Consider the following 10,001-nt stretch of genomic DNA (forward strand, 5'->3'; position numbering starts at 1 on the left):
GTTGTGGACTCCAGTTCTGTGGAGCTGCCACTGCTTTGCAGGAAAACCCAAAGGCAGAACTTGTCCTGTTGTATTTTTTTGCCATTCATAGCATCGTCTGCTATTTCTGGGTATTAATTGCGTCATTAGACAATAACTCACAAGAAGGGAAGATTCCACATGTATTTCCATTTTGCTTTCTTGCTGCTGCAGGTGGAACTGATTTACCTAGGAGCTATTGATGCTCCCTTCACCTATAGCCCTTCAACTGCCAATGTGGGCTTCTGCTTCAAGTTTGCGCCTGAGGAAGACATCGGTGCACCAGGTGGGACCCAGACTGCTCAGATCTCCTTCAGTGCCGCCATAGTGTGGAGGTTTGAGGAAGAATTCCAGTTCAGTGTGGCTGGATCTCCTATGTCTGCAATCCTGACTATCAAGTAAGGATGGTCAAAGCCAGGCACGCGCCTGCACGTCCTCAGCACAAGAGAAAGGGGCCGCTTCATGTGAGCGGTCCCAGCCCCTCCACGCGTGCGGGATCGGTGCCAAAAGCCAGACAACACTTAGCGGTGGATCACACGGCTCATGCATTAATGAAGAATGCAGCTAGCTGCAAGAATTAGTATGAATTGCAGGACACATTGGTCATCCACACTTTGAATGCACTTGCGGCCCTGGGTTCCTCCCGGGGCTACGCCCGTCTGAGCATTTCTTGACGATCAGTCGCCATCCGGGGGCCACCACAGTGGTGCGGCTGGCGTCGCCTCGCAGGCCAGTTGACTGTGGTCAGCAGCGGAGACGATGCTGGCTCGCTGGTGCCCAGAGGGAAGGCGGTCAGGGGTTTGGCAAGGGATGCTTTTCCCTTGGCGGCCTCAATTTTTTCCCTGTGACCCAGCAGGCGTCATCATCGTCATGGCTGTCATCGTCATTGTTGCCGCGCAGGGCCTTCATCCCCCTATATGCAGACTCAGGGACTGATCCATAGCTCCCCACTCCTGGAGTGAGCCACTGGGGCAGAGTTTGTCCTTGGGGCACCCATGCCGCGGTATGGTGGTGGTGGGAGATGAGGAGAGTAAGAGACAGCGTTGAAAACATCACCGTGGGCTGGGAGAACAGAGGGGACAAGAGGGAGATGAGGTGCAGGCCTCACCCGTAGCCTCCCAGTCACGCAGGCGGCTGTCTGCGGGTGGATACCACGGGGGTACTGTGCTGTGCTGCTGCGTGTGCATGTGAGGCGAGAGCGCCAGGGACAGGGGTTCTGACCCCCTCCTCCCTTCGCCTGCCCTGCTCCTCTTCTGTTGCGGTCTCGGGGTGCAAATAGCACCATGGCTTTTCTCTCTCTCCACCAAGGCCATCACGTGCCGCCACTTGGCTGGTCCCCCATCAGGGCTGTCTCTGCCACACTCCCTTTTTGGTTCTTGTCTCTGGGATGGGGCACTCCGTCTCTGCTTCTCTACCTCTGGCTTTGTTTTCCCCTGGTGCATGGGAGCCAGTGGGGAGGGAGGTGAGAGTAGTAGGTGGGAGAAGCTGGCTGGCTGTTGGCCTGTTGGCATGCCACTTCTTTAGGAGCAGCATGGGCCGGGAGGTGTGGCCAAGCTTTGGCCTTGCAACCTCAGATCAGACATGGCGAGCCGCTGAATTTAAGCAAATTAGTCAGCAAGGGAAAAGAAACTAACAAGGATTCCATCAGTAACGGTGAGCAAAGAGGGAAAAGCCCAGGGCTGAATCTCCCCCCGCAGTGGGGCACGGGACATGTGACGTACAGAAGCCCCCCTCCTGGGCGGCGCTCTTGGGGGACCCAAATCCTTGTGATCGAGGCCGCAGCCCGCAGACGGTGTGAGGCCAGTAGCGGCCCCCCAGCGCGCCGGGCCCGGGGCTTCTCAGAGTCAGGTTGCTTGGGAATGCAGCCTAAACCGGATGGTAAACTTCATCTAAGGTTAAATACTGGCACGAGACCGATAGCCAACAAGAATCGTAAGAGAAAGTCGAAAAGAACTCTGAAGAGAGAGTTCAAGAGGATGTGAAACCGTTAAGAGGTAAACGGGTGGGGCCTGCGCAGTCTGCCTGGAGGATTCAACCTGGCGAGTTTCATTCGTCTGGCGCAGGTTTGGTGGATCCTCGCCTCCGCCTCCCCTCCGTCGCCCGGGCAAACCCCATCCGTGGTAGTGCCGTGGCGGGGGCGTCGCTTCTCCCCTCGCGGGGGGTAAGCGTCCTCAAAGCACAGCGTTTCTCGCAGGGGTGCAGGGGCTGGGCCCGCTGGCCCCCGGCCCTGCTGTCAACCGGGGCGGACTGTGCTCAGTGCGCCCCGACCGCGCGGCGCCACTGGGCTGGGCTCACAGGCCGCGCTGGGGTGCCCGGGGTCTGCAGCGATGTTGGCTACCCACCTGACCCGTCTTGAAACACAGACCAAGGAGTGAGCTTGACAGGCGGCACGTGCGCGAGTCAGGAGCCATTGTCGAAAGCCCGCGGCACAATGAAGGTAAGGGCCGGCGCGTGCCGGCTGAGGTGGGATCCCGTGGCGCATGTTGCGCCTGGTAGCCCCAGGCGCACGACCAGCCCGTCTCACCCACCGCCCCTTCGCGGGGCCGGGGAGGTGGAGCGTGAGCGTCCGTGCTAGGACCCGAAAGATGGTGAACTATGCCTGGGCAGGGCAAAGCCAGAGGAAACTCTGGTGGAGGTCCGTAGTGGTCCTGACGTGCAAATCCGTCGTCCAACGCGGGTCTAGGGGCGAAAGACAGACCATCTAGTAGCTGGTTCCCTCTGAAGTTTCCCTCAGCTGGCACTTGGCAATGGGCAGTTTTACCTGGTAAAGCTAATGATTAGAGGCCTTGGAGCTGAAACAATCTCAACCTATTCTCAAACTTTCAATGGGTAAGGGGGCCGGCTCGCTGGCGTGGAGCCGCGCCATGGAATGCGAATGCTCAGTGGGCCACTTTTGGTAAGCAGAACTGGCGCTGCGGGATGAACCGAACACCGAGTTAAGGCGCCCAATGCTGACACTCATCAGAGCCCAGAAAAGGTGTTGGTTGATCTAGACAGCAGGACGGTGGCCATGAAAATCGGAATCCGCTAAGGAGTGTGTAACAACTCACCTGCCGAATCAACTGGCCCTGAAAATGGATGGCGCTGGAGCGTCGGGCCCATACTCGGCCGTCACCGGCAGTGCGATGCCCGCGGGGGCTAGGCCGTGACGAGTAGGAGGGCCATGGCGGTGCGCCTCGAAGCCTGGGGCTTGGGCCCGGGTGGAGCTGCCGCAGGTGCAGATCTTGGTGGTAGTAGCAAATATTCAAACGAGAGCTTTGAAAGCCAAAGTGGAGCAGGGTTCCTTGTGAACAGCAGTTGAACATGGGTCAGTCAGTCCTAAGCGATAGGCGAGCACCGTTCCAAAAGGGCGGGCGATGGCCTCCGTTGCCCTCAGCCAATCGAAAGGGAGTCGAGTTCAGATCCCCGAATCCGGAGTGGCGGAGACGGGCGCCGTGAGGCGCCCAGTGTGGTGACGCAACCGATCCCGGAGAAGCTGGCGGGAGCCCCGGGGAGAGTTCTCTTTTCTTTGTGAAGGGCCGGGCGCCCTGGAATGGGTTCGCCCCGATAGAGGGGCCCGTGCCTTGGAAAGCGTCGCGGTTCCGGCGGCGTCCGGTGAGTTCTCGCTGGCCCGTGAAAATCCGGGGGAGAGGGTGTAAGTCTCGCGCCGGGCCGTACCCATATCCGCAGCAGGTCTCCAAGGTGAACAGCCTCTGGCATGTTGGAACAATGTAGGTAAGGGAAGTTGGCAAGCCGGATCCGTAACTTCGGGATAAGGATTGGCTCTAAGGGCTGGGTCGGTCGGGCTGGGGCGCGAAGCGGGGCTGGGTGCGCGCCGCGGCTGGACGCGTGCCGGGCCCTTCCCGTGGATCGTCCCAGCTGCGGCGGGCGCCGCCCACCCCCCCCACCCGCCCTCCGCCTTGCTGTGGCCGGAGCCCCGAGCGGTTCGTGCAGGGGAGGGTCCCCCGGGGGGGTCCCCGGGCTGACGCCCCGCCTCGGCTGGCGCCTAGCAGCCGGCTTAGAACTGGTGCGGACCAGGGGAATCCGACTGTTTAATTAAAACAAAGCATCGCGAAGGCCCGAGGCGGGTGTTGACGCGATGTGATTTCTGCCCAGTGCTCTGAATGTCAAAGTGAAGAAATTCAATGAAGCGCGGGTAAACGGCGGGAGTAACTATGACTCTCTTAAGAATAGTTACTAACTGGGCTCAGCTGCAGAAGTCGCACCTCCTCGCGGTCCCGCCGGATGCCCTTGTGGTAACTAAGTTGACTTTTGCCCCAGTGTGAGTGAGGGCATTTACCAGCCCTCCCTATTGTTGGGATCGCCACCCAATGGTAGTATCACGATCTGCTAAAACAAAGAGTTTGCCGCAGCCTGTTCGCTGTTGCACAGTGCCTTGTCCACGGGCTGTTGATGTTGGACAAAAGTTGGTAGCTCGAGAGAGGGTCGACTACGACTATTTCTACCCTCACTTGGACTGGTTATTTCTTTAACTTACCGGACTGACATAATGGTGCAATGTCTAGCTTTGCGTTACATCTCTATTGCAACTCAGACTGACCCATTAGATCTAAGGGTCCATGATGCCAAATCTGTGCCCTCTCTGCCCAGGGAAGAGGGGTTCAATCTTGTAAGTCTAGAGTTTGTTAACTCTGGAATTGTCAAAGGAGATGGTATACATCATGCAGATGTCTGGGAGTTTCTGGGGCAACTCCCTGAGCCATATGAGATCTCCCCTATGGGGCTGGCCCAGGAAGAGGCTGTGAGTGCAGAGGGAGGTTTCGAAGAGCCCAGAACACCTGAGGCCGAAAGTAGGAGGGGGGATACTGAAGAGCCCAAAACACCCGAGGCTCCTTATGGGTCCAAAGCTATTGGTAGTACGCCAAAAACACCGGTCGTATCAATGCCGGACAAACAGCCATCTTGTCCTCAATGTGAGACCCCGTTTACTAGGATGCTGGGGCTGATTGATCATCTTAAAAGGGTGCACAGGCAGAGAAAGATCATTTTCAGATGTGCGAAGTGTGGTAAACAAAATCTAAAATACCACAGTATCTCGTGTCACATCCCGCGTTGCAAGGGAATGGTGTGTGTGGCTCCCACAGGTGACTGGGTCTGTGAGGTGTGCCATCGAGGGTTTGCCACCAAGATTGGCCTGGGTCAGCACAAGAGGATAAGACATCCTCTTGTGCGGAATGAGGAGCGGATTATTGCTTCCCATCCTAAAGAGTCATCGGCCCGAGGGGCCCACAAACGAGTATGGACTGAAGAGGAAGAGGCTCTCCTGATACAACTGGTGGACAAGTACACCGGTAAAAGGAACATTAATCAACCTTTAGCGGAGCATATTCCAATGAAGACAGCAAAGCAGATAAGCGATAAAAGGCCGTCTAGTGAAAGGTCCCTCCGCAGAAGAACATGAAGGCCTAGTAGGCGCCGTGGGGATCGAACATCCACCCGAGTCTGCTAAATTGCCGAAGGAGGGACAGTTAAAGCTCCAATACCGCAAGATGATCAAAGCGGGACTATCGGTTGGAAAGTTCACCATGTATCGGGAGGCCTTTGAGAAAATTGTTGATGGGCAAGATCCAGGTTGTGTGGTGAATGACGTATATAACGAGTTTCTCGGTATTCTGGGGGAGCCTAGCCAGAGCAAATCTATCTGTAAGGGTCGAAAAAAGCAGGCACCCCGTGGCGAAAAAACATCCAAGACTACACCAAATTGGATGTGTAAAAGAGCTATCAAGAGGGGCAAATTCTTGCGATTTCAGTTGTTGTTCAAGTCACATAGAAGGCGCCTCGCGCGTATCATCTTGGATAGCACGGAAGCCATTCAGTGCCAGGTACCATCGAGCGTTGTGCACGATCACTTTAAGAATAGATGGGATACATCTGGTACATTTGGTGGCCTCTTAGGTTTCCCTCCTTATAAGGAGGCGAACAATGGGGTGTTCGAGGCCCTAATTACAGAGAAAGAGGTGGATAAGAACTTGAAAGAGATGTGTAAAACCTCCGCTCCCGGGCCAGATGGGATTACTCTGGGTCAAATTATTGCAAAAGACCCGAGATTTTCCCGGTTGACTGAGATCTTCAACCTCTGGCTTATTACCGGTACAATTCCAGATGCGCTGCGGGACTGCAGGACAGTCTTGATACACAAGTCTTCAGATGTAGAGAAGCTTGGTGATATCAATAACTGGAGGCCTATCACTATTGGTTCAATGGTGATTAGGCTATTTTCCAGGATCGCCACGGCGAGGCTGTCCAAAGCTTGTCCCATTAACCCCCGGCAACGGGGTTTTATTTGCGCATCAGGTTGTGCCGAGAACCTCAAGTTGTTACAACTTGTGGTAAAAACAGCAAAAGGAGAGCACAAACATCTGGGGGTCGTGTTCGTGGACATCGCTAAGGCATTTGACACCGTGTGTCATGAGCATGTATTTGAGGGTCTGGTCCAGAGAGGTGTGGATTCACACGTGATTGATTTAGTGAGGGAAATGTATCGTGATGTCAGGACGTACATTTCCGTTGGAAGGGGAAGAACAGACCCCATATACATTCGCTCAGGTGTCAAACAGGGCAACCCTATGTCACCTCTGCTGTTTAATTTAGCGATGGACCCCCTTCTATGTAAACTTGAACGTGAAGGTGAAGGTTTCCATCATGGGGGTTGGAAAACTACGGCCATGGCATTTGCCAATGACCTAGTGCTCCTGAGTGATTCCTGGGAAGGCATGTGTTGTAACATCAAAATTCTGGAGGCCTTTTGCAATCTTACTGGCCTCAGTACGAAGGGTGAAAAATGTCACTTTTACACTTTGGCTTTTACATCAAGCCAACAAGGGACTCATATACTATCAATGATTGTCCCACATGGGTAATAAACGGATCCCCTCTTAACATGATCGACCCAGGTTCCTCAGAAAGATATCTTGGCACATGGGTAGACCCCTGGACTGGCTTCGCAGACCCTAGATTATCAGAGAAGCTAACTGATTGGCTCCATCGAATTGGTTGTTCGCCTTTAAAACCTCTCCAGAAAGTCAATATACTCAGGACTTATACTACTCCGAGACTGATATATTTGGCTGACCATACTGAGGTTAAGGTGGGCCTCCTTGAATCCCTTGACCAGTTGATTCGTAATACAGTCAAGGAATGGCTTCATCTTCCACAAAGTACGTGTGATGCGATCTTGTACTCGAGTTTCAAAGATGGTGGTTTAGGTCTCATCAGATTGGTGGCGCTCATTCCAAGTATACAGGCGAGAAGACTGCATAGATTGGCACAGTCTTTGGATGAGACTCTTGTGAATTATTTGAAGGAAATCCATCTGGAACGGTTATTTGAAAGATTGTGGCTAAAAGCAGGGGGGACACAAGAGTCCGTCCCATCAATTTGGGAGCCTCTACCGGCGGTAGAGTTGGGGGGTGATGATGAAGCCCGGCTTGAATGGGAAGCACCCGCTCCTAAAATTTGCTATCCAAAACCGTGTAATTGGAGGAAATTAGAATTTCAAAAGTGGATCCACCTGGTATCCCAGGGTCATGGAATTGAAAATTTTGAAAATCATGAGATCAGTAATGCCTGGATAAGGTGGTTTGGGGGCATACCTCACCGAAAATTAATCACGGCCCTACAATTAAGAGCCAATGTCTACCCGACAAGGGAATTCCTTACTAGGGGTAGACAGGAGAATGTTGTTCAATCCTGCCGACATTGTGGAGCTAGATATGAGACCGTGGCCCACATTGTCGGCAACTGCGCCATCACTCAGGAAGCCAGGATTAAGAGACATAACGCCATCTGTGAAACTTTTAGCGAAGAGGCGAAGAGGGAGTGTTGGGCAGTAGACGAGGAGCCACACATTAGGGATGAGGCAAACGAATTGTTTAAACCGGATTTGATCTTTGTTAAAGGGTCTAAAGCAGTCGTGGTTGATGTGACAGTGAGGTACGAGCACTCTGAAATCTCATTGAGTGAAGCCGCCTCGGAAAAGGCCAAGAAATATCAGCGCCTTCATAAGCAGATCGAACAATTGACGAATGCAAAGGAAATTGAATATGTTGGCTTCCCCATGGGAGCCTGTGGCAAATGGTTAGGCAAGAATACTGAGTTGCTGACCGCCCTTGGTCTCTCTAAAACGAGGCTAGAGAGAACCGCGAGGGCCCTAGCATCTAAAGTACTCTTTGCCTCTGTCGATATTGCACATATTTTTGTAAGCAAAGCTATATCGACTGTATCTGTAAATACATTGTAAATAAACAAGGCCCCTCCCCTTGGCTGGGTCCGCTGGACAGTGGAATCGGTTTTGGGTGGGAGGGGTTCATCCCTCATAACCGCGTCTTAGCCCATATTTGGGTTAAAAATTCTGATTTGGACATCAGGTGGACGGGCCACCTTACTTAACCTGGAAAAGGAACATATACAGTTTGTATGTGTTTAATAAATAGCCAAATGCCTCGTCATCTAATTAGTGACGCGCATGAATGGATGAACGAGATTCCCACTGTCCCTACCTACTATCCAGCGAAACCACAGCCAAGGGAACGGGCTTGGCGGAATCAGTGGGGAAAGAAGACCCTGTTGAGCTTGACTCTAGTCTGGCGCTGTGAAGAGACATGAGAGGTGTAGAATAAGTGGGAAGCCGGGCACGCGCTCGGCGGTGTGGGGCGACCCACCCGCCGGCGTCCCGGCCATCAGTGAAATACCACTACTCTGATTGTTTTTTCACTTACCCAGTGAGGCGGCGGGGGGCGAACCCCGAGGGGGGCTCTCGCTTCTGGCGCCAAGCGGCCGGTGCGCGCTGGCCACGACCTGCTCCGGGGACAGCGGCAGGTGGGGAGTTTGACTGGGGCGGTACACCTGTCAAAGCATAATGCAGGTGTCCTAAGGCAAGCTCAGGGAGGACGGAAACCTCCCGCGGAGCAGAAGGGCAAAAGCTCGCTTGATCTTGATTTTCAGTACGAAATACAGACCATGAAAGCGGGGCCTCATGATCCTTCTGGCTTTTTTGGGTTTTAAGCAGGAGGTGTCAGAAAAGTTACCACAGGGATAACTGGCTTGTGGCGGCCAAGTGTTCAGAGCGACGTCGCTTTTTGATCCTTCGATGTCAGCTCTTCCTATCATTGTGAAGCAGAATTCACCAAGCGTTGGATTGTTCACCCACTAATAGGGAATCTGAGCTTGGTTTAGACTGTCATGAGACAGGTTAGTTTTACCCTTCTGATGATGTACTGTTGCAATAATAATCCTGGGAACCCTTGGGATGGGATGGGATGTGTTATCCCTGAGAGAAGTGAGGCCAATGGAGATCTCTCCCCTGAACACATTGCCTGCAGAACCCCTTCCAGAGCCCAGCTGAAGGCCTGGCCTTTGGGCTGGGATCAGTTTGGTCAGAGGGGTGACCTCCTTTGACCAGGGACACATCCTACTCTAGTGGGGGATGTTGCTGAGCAGGGCTTTGAGGGTCAGGCTGAAATGAATGTGCCAAGGGACAGTGAAGGGGCCTGGGAGGTTCCTCTCCACTCCTGGTGTGTGGCAGAAGAGTCTCACCCTCTCGTCGGTGTCTGTTCTCTGGTGGGACTGAGGCAGCTGTGTGGTGCCCAAATGCTGTGGCAGTTGAGGCAGCTCCCTGGCCCAGGAGAGCCTCAAAGGGCCCGAGGGTCAGGAACCCCCCAGCACTGCATGGGGCTCCTGGGCCATCTGTGGGATGTGTTCTGCCCCAGAACCTGCTCAGTGCAGTCCTGGAGGTCCTTGGGGAAAGGTCCTTGTTAAATGTCTTGGTTTTCTTTTTTATTTTATTTTCATATCTACTTCATGTTCAGGATATGTGGTTCATGACTGTCTGGTTGGGAAAGTCCTAAACCTGATATTCGACACAGTCGTTAAGTGTGCTGGATCCCATTGCTCTTGTCTGTGGCCATCCTGGGAACCCTTGGGATGGGATGGGATGTGTTATCCCTGAGAGAAGTGAGGGCAGTGGAGGTCTCTCCCCTGAGCAC

The 10,001-nt window shown here is 53.8% G+C and overlaps 1 non-coding gene and 1 pseudogene across 1 annotated transcript; both read left to right on the forward strand.

Moving 5' to 3' along the window:
• The first annotated feature begins 534 nt into the window (after nt 1–534).
• LOC134426244 (5.8S ribosomal RNA) lies at nt 535–687 on the forward strand. Its single transcript, XR_010029947.1, has one exon. It is a non-coding gene; the product is annotated as a 5.8S ribosomal RNA (ribosomal RNA).
• Nucleotides 688–1,583: 896 nt separating this feature from the next.
• LOC134426185 (28S ribosomal RNA) lies at nt 1,584–9,237 on the forward strand (annotated as a pseudogene).
• Nucleotides 9,238–10,001: the final 764 nt, after the last annotated feature.

The sequence above is a fragment of the Melospiza melodia genome, chromosome 17 (assembly GCF_035770615.1).
Source record: "Melospiza melodia melodia isolate bMelMel2 chromosome 17, bMelMel2.pri, whole genome shotgun sequence".
NCBI lineage: Eukaryota > Metazoa > Chordata > Aves > Passeriformes > Passerellidae > Melospiza > Melospiza melodia.